The 22,084-nt window shown below is 36.9% G+C and overlaps 1 protein-coding gene across 6 annotated transcripts in view; it reads right to left on the bottom strand.

The window, feature by feature from the left end:
* The window catches only part of LINGO2 (leucine rich repeat and Ig domain containing 2), a 1,169,724-nt gene that overhangs the window by 295,659 nt on the left and 851,981 nt on the right, over nucleotides 1–22,084 (bottom strand). For all 6 annotated transcript variants that reach the window (XM_032307279.1, XM_032307283.1, XM_032307282.1 and 3 more), the window contains one exon: nucleotides 5,762–5,920. The gene's annotated coding sequence lies outside the window, so the exon portion shown is untranslated. The remainder of the gene's footprint in view (nucleotides 1–5,761; nucleotides 5,921–22,084) is intronic.

Raw genomic sequence — 22,084 nt, 5'->3', positions numbered from 1 at the left:
TTCTTGTAAAATACGTGCAACAAAAGGAAAGGTTAAAGGCATAATTACATATAATGCTTGATTAATGTCAGGGACCTTTAAAGACAGTCTCTATGAGTGGATATTAAAGTAGTATTTCCAAATTAGAGAATTATGTCAACAGATCAGGATGATTTGTTTGCTACCGTAAGATACATGTTAATATTTCCTTTAGTGGCTTTCAATGTGTTTTATTGATTCTAAAAACTATAATTTGGTATGAAAAAGCATTCTGGTCATCTTGGGTTTAAAAAAAAAATGCTATTCACCTCAATACCAAGATACCCAGCAATATGATTATCATATAACCAAAAACAGATGGTTAAATAGGGCCCTATCTTACACGTAAATCCTAGACCTGCCATTATCCTAAGAGGGAAGTCATTGCTATAGAACGATGCACCCAAGAGCTCCTCAAAGAGCCTCAAGAAGAGAAATGCTTATATAAGGAACTAATCATTATAACTAGCACCACAACAACGAACACTTACTGAGTGTTTATGAGGCATGTCAGGTATTCTGCTAAGCATTTTACATCTCATTTCCTTCTAGGGACCAAGGGTAAAATATTTTGAATTTGGGTGAAATGAATGTCTGGGCAGAATTGCTACCTCTGTAGATCGTAAATAACAACAACAACAACATCAATAATAATAAATGATAGCAGCAACTTATTTATACTGTGTCTGATATTCTGCTGAGTGTTTTATATGTCCAATCTCATTTAATCCTCACAACTGTACATGGGGCAGCTATTAAGATGTGTATGTTACCAATTGTGAATCAGGTCTCAGATGATAAGTAACTTGCCCAAGATAACAGAATTTGTGTCAGAGTTGGGATCCAAATCCAGGCCTTACTTAAAGCCAGTGCCTTTAAATGTGATAATATACTTATAACCACAATTTGCTGTAACCTGCTTTCACGAAATACAAAAGGGTAGCTTGCTAGGATAGTAGTATTCTAGTGACTTCTATCCAGAAGTCCATACCCAACAACATGGAAAGAGACAACACCATGCCTCTTTCTCCCAAACTTTTGAGATCTATAGAAGCAAAAATTTAGGATTTGTGATTCTTTGTGAAAGAGAACCACATTTTACTTATAAAGGCAACAAGACTTCCATAAGTTTTTTCTTGATCCTTTATATTAAATCCTCCATACCCTTAAAAAATTTTGTCATTAGGTGATTTTAAAAATCTGTTATGAAATAATGGTAGTATTGGAAGCCCTGACAGAAGAAGACACCCTTGATCTGATGCTGGACAAGAGAACCAAATGCCAGTTGGTCTCGCTAACAAGAGAGAGATCTACTTCCTACTGTTAACACAGCAGTTACAATTTTGATCAGAAGCACAAAGTTTTGATATTTATTCATTTGTTCACTCATCAGATATGTTTACTGAAAATGTACGTGGCTCTGGAACTTATGTCTCAGAGAAGAAAGACAAAGGCCTTGGTCTCAAGAATATTACGTTTAGTGAATCATATCTATATTTCCTTAAGTATGCATATTTAGAAAGAAATTCTCGGGTTTTTTCCCAGACTATAAGAGAACTTCTCTGAAAACAGATGATACAATCAAACAAAATGTACTGAATCTGGTATACTACTGGGGAGTCTTACTACAATGGAAACTTTCAATAAAATAATTGGGATAAAAGCCAGCCTGTGAGTGAGGAGTTTCCAGTAGCAGAGGGAATGCACCCCAGCTCATTAGAGGATGGTGTCAAAGAACCGTTGGGCTGAAAAGTTCACTTTCATTCATCTTGTGTCTTCTTTGGACTCCCTTCCCCAGCTATTTTCCACCACTTTAAAATATTCCCTATTATTTTGGCCAAATGTGCATTGTGATGGAAAGGACATGGTACTTTCAGCAGAATTACTTAATTAGGTTTAAGTAAGCACTACGTGTCAAGTAGGGTAGGGTTGCTTTCTAGCCATAAAAATGTGCCTGTGATGCACGCTGCCTTCCCAAAGAGAGAAACAGTGATTGATGTGATGATAAAACGATGAAGGGAAGGATAAAGCCTGAGAGATAAAAGTCTCAAAAGGGGAATAAAGTAGGGTAGCAGCTGCCCCCATCTTAATTGAAGCATAAATTTCAGGAACAGGATCTGAGGTTTAATTTCAAACACATATTGGCAGAGAGTTTATTGCACGTGTGTGTAACCGTGTATGTGATCAAAAATGTGAAAGTTAAATTTTCGCCCTTTGTATGAAGCATTTTCAAACCATTTCTAAATAGGAAAAAGTTGCAAATGTAGAAGTTATGGATGATCACTGAGAGATACTGATTTAGTCAGCGTTTAACCGAGACGAACAGAATCAGGGATGAGCAGGAACCGTTCCAGGCACTGATGACACAGCACTAAATACATTTCTGTACTCGTGGGACTGACTATTCCGAGTTTATCATTTCTCTCTGCACCCACCTTCCTTGCCCCTACCCCACCCAATGCCAGGGTCATTTTCTCTAAGCACAGATTCGACCACATCCCCTCCCTATTTATAACACTGCTGCCCTGCTTCCAAAACATTCAGGTCCAGCCCCCACCTCTATGCTCTGCCTCTTCCCGCATGAGTTCTGACTCTCTGAGGCAGCTTTCCCTTCTCCAAAGGTACCATTTATTTTCACATTAGGGTGGGCTTTGCCATACTGTGCCCTGGGGTTAGAATGCTGTCATACCCATTTTCCATTAGTTAAAATTCTTCCCACTTTTTAGCTGTACTGCAGAAATGCCTCCTAAGCCTCAAAGACCTTCTAATACTATCAGTTTTAACGGCCCCTCATCTTAATTTATGGAGAATTCTGTTTGAAATAGATCATTACACTTTTTAGTTCATTTTCCCTAAAGTTGAGCTGGTTGCATGTCAGTTCCACTTTGCGAGATGAACTCAGGGCAGAGAGGGTTGTTGATTTGTTTCTGGACACTTAGTGCTTTACATAGGGTTGGAGAATGTTCACAGAGTCAATAAATATGTAACCAAAAAGTATTAAAGATTCATATAAGACTTTTTAGACCGAATCAGCTACCTCCTTAAGTTCTCAAGGTTCTTTTTCCAGGAGACCTCAAAAATAAGAACGGTTGCACAGCTAAGAATGTCTCTTGCTCTCTGCAGAAAGTAGGGGACACATTGCATACACAGAGGCTGCTGTGTACCTGAACCATCTTGGAGACTGCCTATCCTGTCCCATGGGGCATACTATTATCAGAAGTACTTCCAAAAATCTCATCTTTTATGTTTTATCTTTCTAGCTTAATATTGCTTCTACATATAAGCATACAAAATATAATCCTGAGCTAGGCAAACCTTTACTTTTAAAATGCTTTAAGAAAGAAAAAATGCTTTTAAGCTAAGGAACAGTACAAATATTTATGGCTTTGTTATAAACTTCTGAGAAGCAGAATTGGGAAGACTTGACACTGTTAACTTTATGGCAAAGCTAACATGCATCGCTATAAAAAATGCAACTGCCCTTCTCATAACAAAAATGAATTTAAAACCAATATAAACTATAAAGCTATAATGTATAAATTTTCTGCTCATTTTTAAAGAGTTAACCTTTAACTGGGAAAATATATGAATTCACCGTCAAATCTTTTATGTTCTTGGGGCCCTTCTACATCATGTGTTTTTATACAAAACAGTGGAAGTTACTATCTCTGTACCTCCTAATCAACAGGATTCACAGCAAGACTGTCCAAAGAGAAAAGATGTTATGTTTCTTTATAATACTCAGATCAAAAGCCCTTGTATATTTGTTCTATATTAATAACCTATACAATTCAGAAGGATAAAGTATTCTAAAGAATAAAAATTCTGATCTCACAGTAGAGGAGAGCTCTTGCCTATGTGACATTATAAATAAGTGCTAATAATTGAATTATCACATGATTACCTTCAAAATAGATTTAATTTTATCCTTCTCCTTTTTGTCTATTTCTTCTAAGTCTGATGGTTTAACAGCCAACCCAGTTTTGTTGAAAATAGAGAAGTAAACACAATCAGGATGAAATTTATTTTGGACTCAGAGACTAAGACTTAAACATTGAAGAATATGTAAGTCTACCATGAAGCATTCTTGCTTTAATTAGTTGCTTGATTTTAATTCTACAAAGCCTGGAAGTAGGTTGAGCTTTATTCCCCCCAAATTCCCCATTTTGATGTCCCTTTTAGATATAGACTAGCAGAAGTTTTCTAAATATGGATAACCAACCTTGCCACCAAGCAGGACAATTGTCCACCAATCAGTTCATCAATAAGGGTTTGGGCCATGAGTCTGGTGATCTAAACTCCTTCTAACAAATTTGAAATCTGTGACTATTTGAGTTTTGTACTTACCTGATATTATCATCTTAGAGACAAATAAGTTATTATGGGATTGGGAGGGATATTTATCAAACTTTAAAGAATCAATTATTCTCAGTCACTTGAGAAGTTCTCTTTTACATCCAACAATTATCTAATTTATTGACTGAGGCCCATTTAGTCACAGAAAGTAAGAGAGCTGTATTTGTAAAGAGGTCAAGTGACTTAGAATAATCGCCCTCCTTTTTTTTTTTTCCTCAGTTAATGAAGTTTACTTATGTTTTCTGTTTCTGTAATTGAACTTAGAGAAAATCTTGTTTGGGGTGCATAAAATTCCAAGAAGCTGTAAAAGCTTCAATGGTCTTTAAGTCAGAGCCCAAGAATAACTTGTGGTTCTCCCAGGTGTTTGTTGAGGACACCTTCAAATTATCTTATGGAGGAGGAAGACAGTTAAGAAGCTCTGACCAGGAATTTGAGAGGCAAAGTGGGGAGTTAGTGGGGTAAGAAAGGAAAAAATGAAACAAAATGGGATCGGGAGGGAGACAAACCATAAGAGACTCTTAATCTCACGAAACAAACTGAGGGTTGCCAGGGGGAGGAGGGTAGGGAGAGGGTGGTTGGGTTATGGACATTGGGGAGACTATGTGCTATGGTGAGTGCTGTGAAGTGTGTAAACCTGGTGATTCACAGACCTGTACCCCTGGGGCTAATAATACATTATATGTTAATAAAATTTTAAATAAAAAAAGAGGATCTGACTAAATATGGGTAATAGTGGAGAAGAGTTTCCAGGATGCAATAGAGAAAAGCAGCAAAAAGAATATTTGAATAAAAGCATAACATCGTAAATTCTAGGAGCCACAGTAATACCAAAGTATGTCACTGTATCACCATTTTAAATAATACTTAGAGGAACAGAAATTAAAGGGACAAATATAAAGAAATTAGGTAGAATAATTGGCATTATCTTCTAAATTAGAGTAACCTTGAGGCATATTTATAAGATCATATACTATAAAATGACACTCACATTTCTATATCATGTAAAATACAACTACTAAACAGCCACACTTTCCCTACAGAATCTTTAAAAGTACAACTGCTTATCCCATTACAGTTCAGAGGAGTTACTTAAAGGGGAAAAGTCCTTAGTTTGCAATTTTGGGCTGTTGCATTAACCTGAATTCATAATATCTTGTACAGCTTTATGTGTATCTTAAAATAACTCCTCTCTCCTCTTGAGAAAAAAAATGGACTCAATTATTACGACACACATGCTCCTAAATCCAAGGGAGTACCATTCTTCAACAACCTGTTCAGTGGACTTAGAAAATAAATAGAAAAGCTATACATTATTCAATACCTATTGGCAACGCATGAAAGCCCGGAGAGCAAGTAATAAATGATCGGATGTCTTCCTCAGTCTTACCTGGTTTACTCTTTTTAAAAATCCAACCCTTGCTGTCCACCATGCAAAGCTCCTGGCCACTGGGTGAAATCCAAACTGGGTCGTTGATCATGGTAATCCCAACATGTCACGGGCAGCAGCATCTCTCAGAGTCCCACACGCCAACTGCTTGAAGTGAACCTGCAACAAACACGGTATTTCTTCATTTTAATTGAAAAATAGTGAACCATGTCCTAGGTCCAGCAGGCATCACTACTTAATCAATAGCGGAATCATAAAGGAGTACGCGAGGGGCTATAACTGCCTCTCAAGATGCTGATAAACATTAAAGCCAGAAGACGGAAGTTTATGTGCTACAAAAGGTGTTTTTGCTGAGTGCACGCTCCTCTTAACAGTATTATTGATCTGTTTGAGCTGTCAGTGTAAATAAACATTACTGATATTAAAACTCACATCTTCTATGGTGTGTACCCCTTCTCCTTCATGTAGGTGACCACTTGGAGAACCCAGAATATTTTTCTGTCTCTACCCAGCCTACTCTCAGTCTAACTGAGCAGTGTGGTTCAACAGGGCCAAACTCATCAGCAGCTAAAGAAAAATCCACATGATGGTTTAGATCAAGGAGAGTTTCCTTTGTCAGCTCTGACACCCTGGCCAGCGTCAACATTCCCTGCATACAACTTGCGTCACGTCTATAGGCTCGTGTGTGAGAAAGGCCTTTGAGGGGCATATATGAGATGCTGCAGATTCAACAGCCACCTTATCCATATGGAGACAGAGACTACAAAAGAGTAACCAATAGGAAAACATTGTAGGAGGAATTTGTGCACAAAGGAAATGCCCATGACCCAGGAAAGTAAATAGATGAGGAAATTTGGGGACAACCTACCACATATCTACTATTTCACTATTTGTGTCCATATGAAGAAATATGCTGTTTAAACTTCACAAGTATATTTGACTTCCATTCAAGGAGAAAAAAAAAAAAAACAACTCATGCACAATCAACAACTCCAATTTGGCCTCATTCCTTCCACACAAAAAATTCCGTTCAACAGAAGTTTAGAAGGACACTAGTGAACAGATTAGCTTATTGGGCTTCCCAGAAGTAACTTTCAGATTGTTGAGCTACAACAAACAAATTTAGCTATGCATGTAGAAAACCAGAATTATTACTAGTTTCTAAAGACTTGCATGGATGACTGTGTGCTGCAGATTCATGGACACAACGTGCAAAATCTGATTTTAACAAGCCATAAAATGATACAGCTTCATGCACTTGTGATTGGAGCTTTACCTATTCCCAGATGTCAATGCAGAGATGTCGTTAAGAGGCAGAGTAGTGAGAGACCCTCTTGTGCCATGTCAGCAAAAATGGTAAGAAGGCAAGAGGTCAAGTGCGTACCTCTGAATAAAATGCCATGCTTCAAAATCAGTCCTTAAAAGGAGAGGCATGCATGCCTGTGAACGATCGTAAGTGATCGTTCTGCAATTCAGAACAGGAACGTCGATGCTAGTAGTGACACACATAGATACCCACACACCTAGATATCCCCCAGCTCTGCCCTGCTAGCAAACAGACACACACACACACACACACACACACACACACACACACACACACACCCCTCAAAGCCAGAATGTTCCAAGTATGTTGATCCAAGCTCTGGCATTCGCTAACTAAAACCTTGGTCAACTTACGGATGCAAAATGTTTTTATTCATGCCAAAAATCATTCTATTTCTTTGCTGCTTTATGTACGCTCTAAAAATGATCAAAAGAATTTCCTTACAAAACAAATCTGTTCTCATGAGTGTAATCTTTTTTTGGTCTCTTGGCAGTCATGTAGGATATTGAAAGAAGTCATACACTGGTGGACCTAACGATAGCGAAGTGTTTATAAACCTAATCTCCAAGCTCCCAAACTGATTCCCCCAAAATGGAAACATTTTGAAAGCTACTTGCTCTGGAAGCACCTGCCTGTTGGTGTGACTTCTCCAACTTTAGTCCTGCGACTTACTACAAAAGAGTAAAAATCAGTAAATCAGTGTAACTACTTGCTTCCTAAAAGGGGCTTTATTTCATTATACAAAAACGATGCTATTGATCCTTTCCTTGAAGGGGTAGGTTTTGTGTATTTCCTTCATTATTGATGGTTTTCCACTGACTATCGATCACTGACATATCCATTAACCTACTTACTCATTTCACAGACTTGGATAGAGTACCTGAGTTGTTCTGGGTAAGGGATTTGGTGCCAGATACAAAATGAAAAGACACATATTTCCCCCTAAAAATGATTGCCATCTATTCTATTCTGATTTAGTTGGCATATATTTGTGACAAAGAAAGGAAGTCACATTGGACCAAATCAAAATAATTGACTTTATTTTATATCCTCCTCCTAGATGACTGGGCCATGGGATTTTATAAAGTTTTTCAGTGAGTACAGCATTATAAGCCAAAGGCAAAGCCACAATCTAAAATGACCGATTCATACAGCTGACTCATACAAAGCTTTTACTGGATGCGATGGTTTTGCATCACTCAAGGTTTTTTTTCCCATAAGTCAACTAAATGTCAAAATAGCTCCGAAAAATCGAACCAATTAGTACCCAATGTTTCTGGCATCCACCATGGAGTCAGTGTCCCTCCCCCGGGGTGTGTGTACTGGGCATCACATACAGTCCTGTGCAATCTACATTCTAGTTCACAGATTCTTGTTTTAACAGGTGGGGGTAGGGCCTGTTGTACAACAAGTTGCTTCATGCAATTTTTGTATAACCCATTCCAAGTATTTTCTCAAAGAAGACCCATAAAATACAAAAAATTAAATGCATGTGTTTTTCTCAAAGAGAAGTAAGTCCACGAGGCATTCCTGAGAACTACTGATTCTATGACAGCGGTTTGAAACTTTATTCTATGACTGACATTCATCATGAAAAAAAATGCTTAAAATAAATTTTTCCCTTCTCTCTCTTTTTAAATATGCAATTGAATAGGAACATGAAAACAAAAGAGACTGAAAATCCTTTAAATGAGACTCCTGGAAATTAAGTGAGTTTTACGAAAATCAATATGGTTTCCAAACAGTTTAATTTTCTTCTATTTTCTCATCTTATGCTTTTTGAGTCTCGGCTTATTACTGGGATGACTTGTCTGAGGATAAGCCTTTTCAAATATAAATGCTATTCTCTATCTCTCTCTCTTTTTTTGAAATTGTATTCGTTTAAAAATGAATTTTGGGGGCACCTGGGTGGCTCAGTGGGTTAAGTCTCTGCCCTTGGCTCAGGTCATCATCCCAGGGTCTTGGGATCGAGCCCCGCATTGGGATCTCTGCTCAATAGGGAGCCTGCTTCTCCCTCTCACTCTGCCTGTATGTGATCTCTTTCTTTCTGTCAAATAAATAAATAAAATCTTCAAAAGAATGAATTTTGAATCAATGCATCATACTGTATGTAAATTATACCTCAAAAATGTTGATTTAAATTTTATTAATGAATTTCTGACAATGTTCAGAAAGGTCAAAGGTCAAGCAGGGGCATGGTATACAGAACCTGTTGATAAAACACTGTTGTCCATTAATTTAAAACAAAACGGGACCAAAATAAAATCTGAAAATAGTAGAAGAAATTTGAATATTCACAAACTATGTTCTTGCTTCTTGGTCTGGCCTTAAGTGCTTTGTAATTGACTTTTGGTCTTCTTTGTCTTTCTTTATGCACGCTACCACTACCCTTTCAGTTTATCTTACTGCTTTGAAGAGACCTTTCCAAAGGATCCCCTCAGCACTTAGGCACTCTCTTTATAGGTTATTGATCTGTACTTGTTGAGATGTTGCTCTTTAAACTTCATCTCAGGGATGTGCTTCATCTTCCCCATGGAGTCCTGCTGCACAGCCCCCTGGGTAGCTCGATGCATTTTGCAAGCTTTGTATCTAGGTTACTCATTTCCCCCACAAAAACATCAAGAATATAAACATTAAGAATATAGGAATAAATGGGTTATCAATGATCAAAGTTGTGAGGCTTTATGCCTCAGAAATTTCAAATAGGTCCATTTCATAGGTGAGACTGGGAAAGAGAAGGCGCCACCATTTTTAGTGACAACATGACTGCTTCTAGATCCTTTTATTCTTCTTCATTTAGTCAGATGTAAAAGTCACAGATTATTTCCCAGCAGGCGGGGGTTATCAACAAAAATGTCTATGCCTGTTGCCATCTTAGGTATAGTTTCTCTTTTCTCAAAAACCATCCGAAGTCATGGAATAACGTCCACTTCAAGATGATTAAAATAAGAGCCAGAGAGTTTACGTTATTGTCCAAGGACATAGAGCCTTTGCAAAATGGAGCTGAGCTGCAGTTAATTGATAGTGCTGTACTGTCGATTCCACGTTCTTAGAAATTGAGTTTGAGAGATTTGCTCAATACACAGATGAAAATCTGAGTCTCGGGGAAATGAAGTGACATACGAGGGGTTGTTAGGATCACAGGAGGATCTGGATGAGGACATAAACCCACGATGCACCTGTATTTCTAATACACCGTGCTCTCCCCCAGCTTACTCAGCATGGTGTCTAAACAACTTTATAGATTTCCAATTCACTTGGATTTTACATAACCATGCTTTGAGTAGGTTTTGTTTTAGAAAGGAGATACCAAAAGTCAACAAACAAAATAACAGGATTTCTGAGTACTCAATTTTAAAGGAGTTTAATTCTCTGAAAGCAACAGATGACAACTTTCTCTCCCTCTTTCAAGCCATTTTTTTTTCCCAATGAAAAAAATACAGACACAAGGAGAAGACTGTGATGATAGATTGTGACAAAGACTATGATTAGATTGAAATATAAATAGTGCCTTGGCGTTTTGTGGATGCTCATTTGGTATGTTTAGCTACATTATGAGTAATTACAAACTTAAAATAATCTTCCAAGATACTCATTTAATATTTTTACTTCGGAAACCCGACAGGCAGGAAGCCCCTTGAGTAAGGAAAAACAAAATTTAGGGCAATTCTATCAATATCTGAGAATAAAGTGCCTGATGCTCACACACGACAATGCTCCTCCTTGTTGCTGTATTTGCTCAAAGACAACTCATTCTGCATTTGATTTCAATCTATAAACTCTGACATTCAAGTAGACCATATTCTTGCTTGTATTTTCCTAAAACAAGGGATCGAATTAGTCACATTTCTACAGATGACACCTGTCTCTGCACTTTTAACTTTCTCTCCTGTGTTTTCCCTTCTTTGTTCCTTTTTTTCCTCTTTCCTCTTTTTTATCCTTTCCACATTATCTTCATCTCTTTCTTCTTTCTTCCCATCCTTCCTTTCACTCTCTCTTCTTTTGCTTCCTTACTGCCTTTGCATTCAACAGATATTTAAGCATCCATCGCATTCTGTGTGATATGCGGGGCTCTGAGCCCACGACAAGTACAAAGACTCAGTTCCTACCCCGGTACTGTTCATAGTCTGGCAAAGAAGGGGGACAAAGAAGTAAACCCAGCCATCATGGAAGAGGGGCAGGGACCCAATCTATATTGACTTTGGAATATGTCATACTTGAGGAGAAAAAAAATTCATAATGTGACCTTAGCTTGGCAGATCTCATCAGATTAAAATTTGTCAAGCATACTTAATCAACCCTTGGAAGGTCCAAATACCTCACTCAGAGTTTTCTCCAGTTTAAAAGAGTGATTCTTCAAATTCTCGGAGCTCATGAACAACGGTCTCAGGGGCAGGTATACCCCTTACATGTGAACTTACATACCAGAAGCCAATGAGCCAGACGACAGTTAACTGAAGGAGGCAAACTTAGCCTAAGGGCATTATAGACAACATTTTACAAACTATTTTTGTCAGAAAGAACACCTCTGTGAACAGGTTTCGATGCCTGACCACCAGTTTGAGATCCTGCCTTACAACCATTGGTCACCACCCACTGCTATTTTGGCAAAATCCATGGTAGGTTAAAACGTCTCCCCACAGTCTTTCTAGAGGGAAAGAGAAAAGCCATCTAAGGCCAGCTCATCAAAATCACCAATGAATATGTTTAGTAGTGTGGATTTTTGGGATCCACCCCAGAATTAATGAATCCTCATTTTTGGAGTGAGATTGGGAATTCTGCTGGTGACAATTCCCTAGATTACACTTACACATACTACCGTTTAAGAAACAATCTCCTAGAACTAAACCTATTTTTGACATTGCCATTGTACTTCTTCAACTGTTAATTTATAACTTATTTCTCTTTTAATTTCAAATAAATTAGCCTATTTTAGAAAAATTATTCTCCCATGAACTGCATAAATTGAGAAATCTCTTTTTATGATCAATATTTTTCCTTCAAATACTTACAAAATCATTTTAATGTTCAATACACATGATCTTCATCATTCTCTTTATTTAATATAGCTTTATTGTTTTCAACACTAAAGAGACTCCCTAAGACTCAAGAGAAACCATGATGAAAGACAATTATAAAATAATTGTAAGAAAGGAGGAATCAAGTTCTCTTTGGTATAAGAAGCCACTGTACCTAGAATGGGGAACAGGAAATGAAGGGGGTTTGGTGATCTCATCAATGATTTCCATTTCATGAAGAACAAATCTTTGTCTCTGCACATGACCACCATAAACAACAGGGCCACACACAGCAGGAGAATCTGACAGCAATTATATCTCCTCATGGACCCAGTCAGCATCCTTGAGATTTGCAGCCCCCTTTAGAGAGGTGGCAGTGGTAGAGTTTTTCAGGAGTTAGAGGGTTTTCTACAGAGAAGGACAGGACAATAACAATTATTTGACAAGTAGCCACTGTGCATGAGTGTGCTGTGCTAGGTGCTCTATAGACATCCTCTCATTACATCTTCACAACAAACCTGGGACCCAGACATTATCGTTCTCACTTGGCAACTGAGAACTAAAGTCACAGGGGGGGAGTAGTTGGCAGGAGGCCAAAAAGCTAAAAGGGAAACTGAATTTTTTGCTTGAATAGGCCATGATGTTTTTTGATACAAAAAACTGGTCTGTATGTTTTTTGCCTATCAATTTTTATTCTTCCAGGAATAATTCCAGGTCAACCATTTCTTCTTTCAAAAAAAAAATTATATATATATATATATGTATATATATACATATATATATATACATATATATATATATACATATATAAATTATATATATGTATATATATACATATATATATATATATATAATTTTTTTGAGGTGGGGAGCATGAGTGCATGTGTGAAAGCACAAGTGTGGGAGGGGCAGAGGGAGAAGAAGAAAGAGAGACTCAGGCAGGCAGACTCCCTGCCAAGTGCAGAGTCCAAGGACATGATGTGACCCTGAGATCATGACCTGAGCCAAAATCAAGAGTTGGATCATCCAGCTTAACTGGCTGAGCCACCGAGGCACCTCTTTCTTTTCTATTTCTAATGCCTGGTCTAAGCACAATATTCTACTTTACCCCAACATCAGGTACCTAGAGATAAAATATGAAAGAGACACTATAATTTTTGGTTTGTTTTTGTTTTTGTTTTCAACTGTTCAGATACTGACACACTTCTCTTCCTCTGAGCTCTCTGACTTTTATTAGGAAAGCAGGATGGACCTTGAATTATTGCATTATTGCCTGTTGCATTATTAATGTAAGGATAATCTTAGAGAAAAGAGAAATCCTTTTCCTGATACCTGGGGGAAAGAGAGGGGCTTGAAAGTGAGCTAAACTCAACCAATATGACCTCACCTTGGATGTTTGAAAGAATGACACAAAGATTTAAAAAATCTGTGTGTGTGTGTGTGTGTGTGTGTGTGTGTGTATTTTAAGGTCAGACTCATACCAGTAGCGACTAAAGCACAGGTTTTCTGCAGCGTGACCTTATGTATTTTTCCAGCACCTAGCCTTGAGCTTTCTTGTTTCTTTCTATATGCTATTTTGTGAGCTTTGAATCTCCTCCTAAATTATTTTCCTGTTTAAGAGAGCCAGAGTCATTTTCTAATACTTTCAACTAAAAATTCTGACCAATACATAAATTTGCTTTTTAGATTGATAGAAAGTCTACTAGGACACCCTTGGGAGACTGAGTCAAAGTAACATGGAGTATATAAAAGAGAATAGCAAAAAAGAGAAGAAGGCAGGAAAAAAGGAAATTTAAATAGAAAAATTGTGGTTGAAATTATGATGCATGTAGTAAAATCACCAATAAAATGGAAAGTCTATCTAGTAAGTTGCAGATCAGGTATTTCAGCAAATGCCTTAACTGTGCTACTTATCAATGCTTTTAAGGAGAACATAGAGAATATCTTCCAGATATAACAGGATAGCCAAACAATTGATAAAGGAGATTTTCAACTTTTAATGTTTGAGACCCTTCTCCTGGGCTCTCCATGAAACCAACACTTTAATTTTTACCAAGGTCAGAACAACGTAACCAAACTTCAAAGCATTGACTCTACTTCTGCCCTGAGCACACACTGTACATCTGCTTAGTTAATAACTTAAAAAAAACATTTCAAGCTAAAGAGTAAAATCTCCCAAAGTTACACTGCACATTCTAAAAGCATAAGATAAAGTTTGTAATTATCTGGAATGTCCTTTGTCATGAAAATTCGTAACTCTTGATGTAGCAAAAAAATACATAACTCTGTATTAAACATTCCCTCTCCAATGTTATATGTCAGTAAGATATCAATAAATCTAGGGGAAAAACAATGAATGCAACCATTTTAACTATACTACCAAACTAAAGAAAAATCATATAATCATTTTAATAGACACAAATTAAGTGTTTGACAAAATCCAACAACACTTCTGACTAAAAGGAACTTTGAGCAAACAGGGAATAGATGGTAATTTCATCAACTGATATAGGACACTATAAATGACTAAAGAAAATATCATACTTAATAGTGAAAGATGCTTTCTCCCTAAGGTCAGGAAAATATAAGGATGTTAGCTCCCACAATTGCTATCCAAGATTATAAAGCAAATCCTATCCAGCTCAATAAGGAAAGAAATAAATAGCATCCACATTGAAAAGGAAGAAGTAAACTGTCTTTATATACAGATAATATGATTTCCTATGTGGGGAAAATCCAGTGGAATCCACACAAAGGCACTAAGACTGATTAATGTGTGTGTTTAACAAAGTTGCATAATACATGCATTGCATGCAAACAACAATGTAATTCCATATTCTAGAAACAAAACATTAGGCATTTGAAATTTACAAAAAACTTCAATACCATTTAACATAGCATAAAATTACATTAAATACATGGAGATAAATCTAGCACAAAATATGTGCAAGACCTGTATACTGAAAACTATAAAATACTGCTGACAAAAATTAAAGACCTATATAAATATGGAGATATACTGTGTTTCTGATTTGGAAAGCTCATTATTGTTAGGATATCAATTTCCCCCAAATTAATCTATCCTTTAATATTATCACAACTTCAGTGGGATATATTTTTTTTTAATTTTATTTTTATTTGACAGAAATCACAAGTAGACAGAGAGGCAGGCAGAGAGGAGGAAGCAGACTCCCTGCTGAGCAGAAAGCCCGGATATAGGGCTTGATCCCAGGACGCTGATGTCATGACCTGAGCCAAAGGCAGAGGCTTTAACCCAATGATCCACCCAGGTGCCCCCTTCAATGGGATATTTTTAATAGAAATTACAAACTGATTCTAGGAGCACCTGAGTGGCTCAGTCAGTTAAGCTTCTGTCTGCCTTTGGCTAAGGTCATGATCTCAGGGTCCTGGGATCAAGCCCGACATTGGAGCCCCATGCTCAGTAGGGAGTCTGCTTCTGCCTCTGTCCCCTCCCTTGCTCATGCTTTCTACCTCTCTCTCTCAAATGAATAAATAAAATCTTTAAAAAAAAAATTACAAACTAATTCTAAAATTTGTATGAAAATGCAAGAGCCTAGAATAGCCTCTGCACCCCCTCAAAAAATCTTTTAAAATTAAGAATGAGGTTGAAGGACAAATGATACCTTATTGCAAGACTTATTAAAAAAACTACATTTAGGGGCGCCTGGGTGGCTCAGTGGGTTAAGCCGCTGCCTTCGGCTCAGGTCATGATCTCAGGGTCCTGGGATCGAGTCCCGCATCGGGCTCTCTGCTCAGCAGGGAGCCTGCTTCCTCCTCTCTCTCTCTGCCTGCCTCTCTGCCTACTGTGATCTCTCTATGTCAAATAAATAAATAAAATCTTTAAAAAAAAAAAAACTACATTTATTATGTTATCAAGAGTGGTTCGGTGTGAAAACAGACAACTAGATAAATAGGACAAAACAGAGTATAGAAATAGACCCACATATAGATGGATAATTGGTTTTCAACAAAGGTACAAAGACAATTCGGTGAAGAAAGGCTAGTCTTTTCAATAGTGGGCTCTAGAACAACTAGGTATTTGTGCACATGTGCGCATGCATGTGTGACACACACACACAAAGAAAGAAGAAAAATAATTTTACAACCTCCTACCTCAGACCATATACTACAGAAAAGTTCATTCAAGGATCATAGTCCTAAAACTAGAAAAAACTAGAAAGCCTCTTGAGGAAAACAAAGGAAAATCTTTATGTCTTTGGGTTAGGTAAAGATTTCTTAGATACTATACCAAAACCTAATCCATAAAAAAAAAAAAAAATCAATAAATTAGATTATTCAAAATTCAAAACTTTCTGCTTTGTTAAGAAAATGGAAAAAAAAATCTCAGAAGCTGGAGGAAATATTTAAAATATTTAAAAGTTATATAAAGAACCTGTATCTAGAATATATAAAGAACTCAAAACTCAATCATAAGAAAACAAAAAACTCAACTACGAAAAAAAAAAAAGATTTGAATTGACACCTACCAAAGAAATTATATGGATGACAAACCAGTACATGAAATGACGCTCAACATCATCAAAATAGCCTTAGGTAAAGTCCTTAGGTAAGGGAAAATAAATACCACCATGAGATACCACTATACACCTGTTGGACTACCTAAAATTAAAAAGGCTGGCCATCCATATCAAGTGTTGGCAAGTATATGGAGAACCCCAAACTCATATAATACTGATGGGAATATAAAAGGTACAACAGTTTTGTTATTTTCTTTTTTTTCTTTCTTTCTTTTCTTTTATTATTTTAACAGCTCTGTGAAGGTCTCATTGGAAGAACCATAAGATATTTGAAGTATACAATGTGATGATTTGCTATGCATAAATATTGTGAAAGGATTTCTTATATGAAGTTAGTTAACATCAGCCACCACTTCACATATTTCTTTGAGGAGGAGGGGGTTAGTGAGAACATTTAAGTTCTACTTTCTTAGCAAATTCCAATTATACAATACAGTGTTATCAACTATAATTGCCACGTTACACATTATTTCTTTAGCTTTTACTCATCTTATAACTGGAAGTTTATACCTTTAACCAACGTCCTCCTATTTCCCTTACCCTCCAGCATCTGGCAACTGGTGGAAAGCAGTTTGAAGTTTCTTACGAATTTTAACACACGCTGGGGTGCCTGGGTGGCTCAGAGGGGTAAGCCTCTGCCTTCAGCTCAGATCATGATCTCAGGGTCCTGGGATTGAGCCCCGCATTGGGTTCTCTGCTCTGGCGGGAAGCCTGCTTCCCCTTCTCTCTCTGCCTGCCTCTCTGACTACTTATGATCTCTCTCTCTCTCTCTCTCTCTCTCTGTCAAATAAATAAATAAATAAATAAAATGTTTAAAAAAAAAGAATTTTAACATAGACCAACTATATGATCTAGTCATTCAACTTCTAGGTCTATTTTCACAAGAAATGAAACATGCCCATACAAAGATTTATATACATCGGTTAAGAACACTTTTTTTGTGTTAGACAGCAGCTGGAAACTACTTAGATGTCCATCAGTAAGTGAATGAATAAATAGTATTATATCCATATAATGGAATTCTACTCTGTATTAAAAAGAAAAGAATTACTACACACGAAGGATTGTTATATACATTAATGATTCACAAAATAATTATGCTACATGAAAGATGCCAGATTCTTTCACCCTAAAAAAAAAAAAAGAGTACAAACTCTACATCCATTTATATAAAATTCTAGGAAATAAAAATTAAAGTTAATTACAGTAAGCACTTAAGTGTTTGCCTGGTGGTGAGGAGAGAGAGCAGGAAGGAGAAATTAAAAAGGAGAAATTTAAAAAATTAGAAATTAAGAAGACATCAATTAAAAATAAAATTTTTGAGAAGACTGATAACGTTCATATCTTGACTGTGATGATGGCTTCATGAGTGTATACATGCATCAAAACATTAAAAAATGTACATTTTAAATATGTACAGTGTCTATATGTAAATAATACTTCAATAAAACTGATTTAAAAAAACAGATGGGCTATAAGTATAAAGTTACATCTGATGATCTCTTTGAAGATAAATCCTCTTTCTGCAGTAAGTGACAAAGAAAAGTTGTGCCAAATGTGTTTGGGAACACAATTTCCTTGAGTAGAGAAACTCATCTTTCTCCTAGGAAGAAATTTACAACCCTGATAAAATGCTGAAGAAATTCCTAATAAACTTCAATAACAGAAAGTCCTTTTCTAAAATTAAGAAGCCACTCAATAGTTGTTAATTGGGTGTCTAATACTCTTTAGCTAAATATTTTTTTCTTGTATCCAGATAGCAATGATTACATAATCAATTTTTTTACTTCTGTATTTTTACCAAGAAAGAATATTTTTTAGCCAGCTTAGCCATCTCCTCTTGCAGACTTTGAAGGAAAACTGTGACATAGGCTCTTAACAGATCTGCTAAATTTTTGATTTTTAAATTGTGTGTCATATAAACAAAGATGCGAAGAAGGGAAGTCAGGGGAGAGGGAAGAGGGGATGGCCCAAGGGAATGGAGAATGATTAGTGGAAACCAAATGATTGAAATTTGGAGGGGGGGGGGAAACAACTTCAAATTTAAAAAATTAAAGTGGATGATTAGGAATGAGATTTTGAGATTAATGGTAAACTTTCAGAGTAGCTGAATAGGAGGATCACGGGGATAAACTTGTTAACATGCACAGTACTATGCAGTATTATAAGGTTTTATTCTGATTAAGGGACTTGATAGCATTTACAAAATCATTAGTTTGTGTTCAAATAAGTCCCACTCCCTCTACCAAAAATGTATTTCTGGGGCACCTGGGTGGCTCAGAGGGTAAGCCTCTGCCTTCTGCTCAGGTCATGAGCTCAGGGGCTTGGGATCGAGCCCCGCATTGGGCTCTCTGCTCAGCGGGGAACCTGCTTCCTCCTCAATCTCTGCCTGCCTCCCTGCCTACTTGTGATCTCTGTCTGTCAAATGAATGAATAAAGTCTTCAAAGAAATGTATTTCTGCCTTTACACAAGATAGAGTAAAATTACCATTGGTTTGAGAAAACTTTGAGAGTTTTATTTGTGGGGGTTAACGTGAAATAAGCCCACCAAAAGCTTACTGCAGTTGCTGTTTCCATCTGAAATAATCGCTTACATTACCCTCATCCCATAGGAGATTTCACAATGGAAGAAATCACCTTGCGGACTTTACACTTAATCAGAGCTCTGCTGTGTCAGGAAAAAAGGAAAGCCTGACCTTCTTGCTTTTAATGACCCAAAGGGAGTTATCTATTATATTAAATGCCGTGACAACCCACAAAATATAAAAGATTTAAGGTAGAGACAATATATCATCCCAACTTTTCATATAAACTGATTAATAGTCCAGGTACCAAGCAAAATACCAACAGAGAATAATCCTGACACCTGTTCTAAGGACTGATGAAGAAACTATGCTGAATGAAAGTTTAATCACTGATTTCCTTTGCACAGCCATTTTCCTAACGAGACCACATAATTACAAGTGAGAGGATTCAGATCCTTGGCTAATACATAATTATATCTGGAAGCATAACTACTAAACTAGGAAATTGAATCATTTCAAGAGGATGCTTTGCACACACAAAATAGTCAGGGATATATTTAAAAAGGGGGACTCTGGGCTTCTGTTTACAGATTTAAAATCTTTGGTACAATTTTGGAAAGACACAAGAAGCTCACTATAAGGATTCTGATACTTTGCGCAAGAATAATTTAGTCAAAAAGACGGTATATGAAAGTAAAGTCAAAAAGATGGTGTATGATAGTATATTCCTTCCTTTGTGAAGGAAGCTTTTGCTAAGCTTCAATCTAAAGGGTCCATTATATTTTGGAAATAGTTCCAATATCTATTTTTAAGACATGATTCAAACTCCTGCAGTTGCACATGTAAAGATGAGAAGAAACTGAAATCTGCCAATCATTGTCGTCGTCCTCTTTAAGGTATCTTCCTCTTAGATTGTTGGGCAGAAAGAATGCAAGCTCTCAGAAACACCTTCAAACATTTTTTATCTCAAATTTTCTTCTGAAGAAAGCTGCTTCTCAAGCTAAAGCTTTTAAATGAAATCAGTATCAGGTAATAAATGCTTTCCCTAATGTAAATTGAGAACCAGGAGAAAGTATGAGTACCAATGAATGTGAACTAGAAGTCCTATCCACATTACCAGTCAGCCTGATTTGCGTGTGCATATGAATGGCTCGTTTGAAGAAGACCTTAAAAGGATGGACAGACCCAGGTGCCAGATACGGTGAGAACTTCAAACCTTGTGACCAGTGAGAGTTGACTTTAATCTTGTTAAGTCCTGTAATGCGATTGTAGCATGGAATTCTACCCTTGAAAGCAGCTGGATCCATGGTTATGTTGATCAAAAAGTTGACTGCTAAAACCCCAAATTTTCTAAGTTTAAACTCAAAGTTCAGAAATCAGAGTCATTGAATTTTAAAGCAGCCGAAAAACCTAATCACATACTCTAATTCCGCCCCTTCTAACTTTCTCCTGTTCCCTTCTCAAGAAATAACGAAGCACTTTCTATGTTCAAGGCACTGAGCTTATTTTACAGTTAAGCTGGCATCCGAAAAGATAAGATGGTTTCCCCAAGGCAATTTGTGTGAACTGTGCTTTCTTAATGACCACCACAAAATCAGGTTCTCCAACCCATTGCTCTTTGGCTATGTCATGTTGTCACATTAAAAATCTAAATTCATGAACCTCAGAAGAAAACAGTGGCAATGATTAAATATGGAAAAATATTAAGGGAACACAATACTTTACAATATTCTAATAATCCCATAACAACCAGTGGCAACATAATCCTAGATCAATAGAGACATACCCTTGGTGTGATGCAATGTGACTTTTCAGAGCACAAACATTTACATCTTATTACTTCTTCCCTGTGTTGTGTGTCCTTTATTTCTGGAAGCTTTCTAGATGACTAGTTGTTCATTTGTTTGCTTCCTGAGAGAATGTAAACTATTTATATTGCTTAAAAATACTGTATTCATATTGCTAGATTTAATAAAAAGAAAATGAGATGGTTAATTTTATGAGAGAGACTTAGCAAGTAGTGGTTTGGTCATTTCACAAATATTATCCAAGAGGAGTGTGTTACTCCCCAGGGTGCACAAAGATGCTCACTGGAGACCAGCAAGAAAATTCCAGAACTTTATTTCTGTTTTTTTATTTTATCTTCCTCTAACTTCTGTTTTACTTATCTTTATCAGAGTAAAAACTACACACATCAGCTTCAAAGTACATAATTCCTCGTATAGGGTATAATAAAGGTGGAAGGTTCATGAAGATGCAGCAGAGTTTATTGGTTAAGAGCACAGGTCCCAGGGCCAGACTGAAATTTAAAGTTTAAAAAGGCTCTATCATTTACCACTTACCTACGTGCTTAGTATAGTAATGGTCCAAATAGAAGAGATCAAGATGTTAAAAATACACAAAAACTAAGTACCTAAGAGTATAGAGGAGGGCATATAATATATACTGACCAGACAAGGAAGACCTTACAGATAAACATTTTAATTTGACACTTGAATGATCAGTAAGAATTAGGATGGGGACTCTTAGCGACACCTACCTGCTAGCCATTTAAAGAACACAGAAGTCTCCCTACTTATTTTGCTTCCACTCATTGTCAAAACTTTCACATCAATTGAGCGTATACTGGGGCACCTGGGTGACTCAGTGGGTTAACCCTCTGCCTTTGGCTCAAGTTGTGATCCTGGCATTCTGGGATCCAACCCTGCATTCAGGCTCCCTGTTCAGCGAGAAGCCTGGTTCTCCCTCGCCCTCTGGCTCTCCCCTCTGGTTGTGCTCTCTTTCTCTGTCTCTCTGTCTCTCTCTCAAATAAATAAATAAAATCTTTAAAAAAACAACTGAGCATATACTATGTACCAGGCATTATGCTAACCATTTCACGTATGCGACAGCAT

This window comes from Mustela erminea, chromosome 12 (genome assembly GCF_009829155.1).
Source record: "Mustela erminea isolate mMusErm1 chromosome 12, mMusErm1.Pri, whole genome shotgun sequence".
In the NCBI taxonomy this organism is placed as follows: Eukaryota; Metazoa; Chordata; class Mammalia; order Carnivora; family Mustelidae; genus Mustela; species Mustela erminea.
This window is presented reverse-complemented; position numbering and strand designations above follow the sequence as displayed.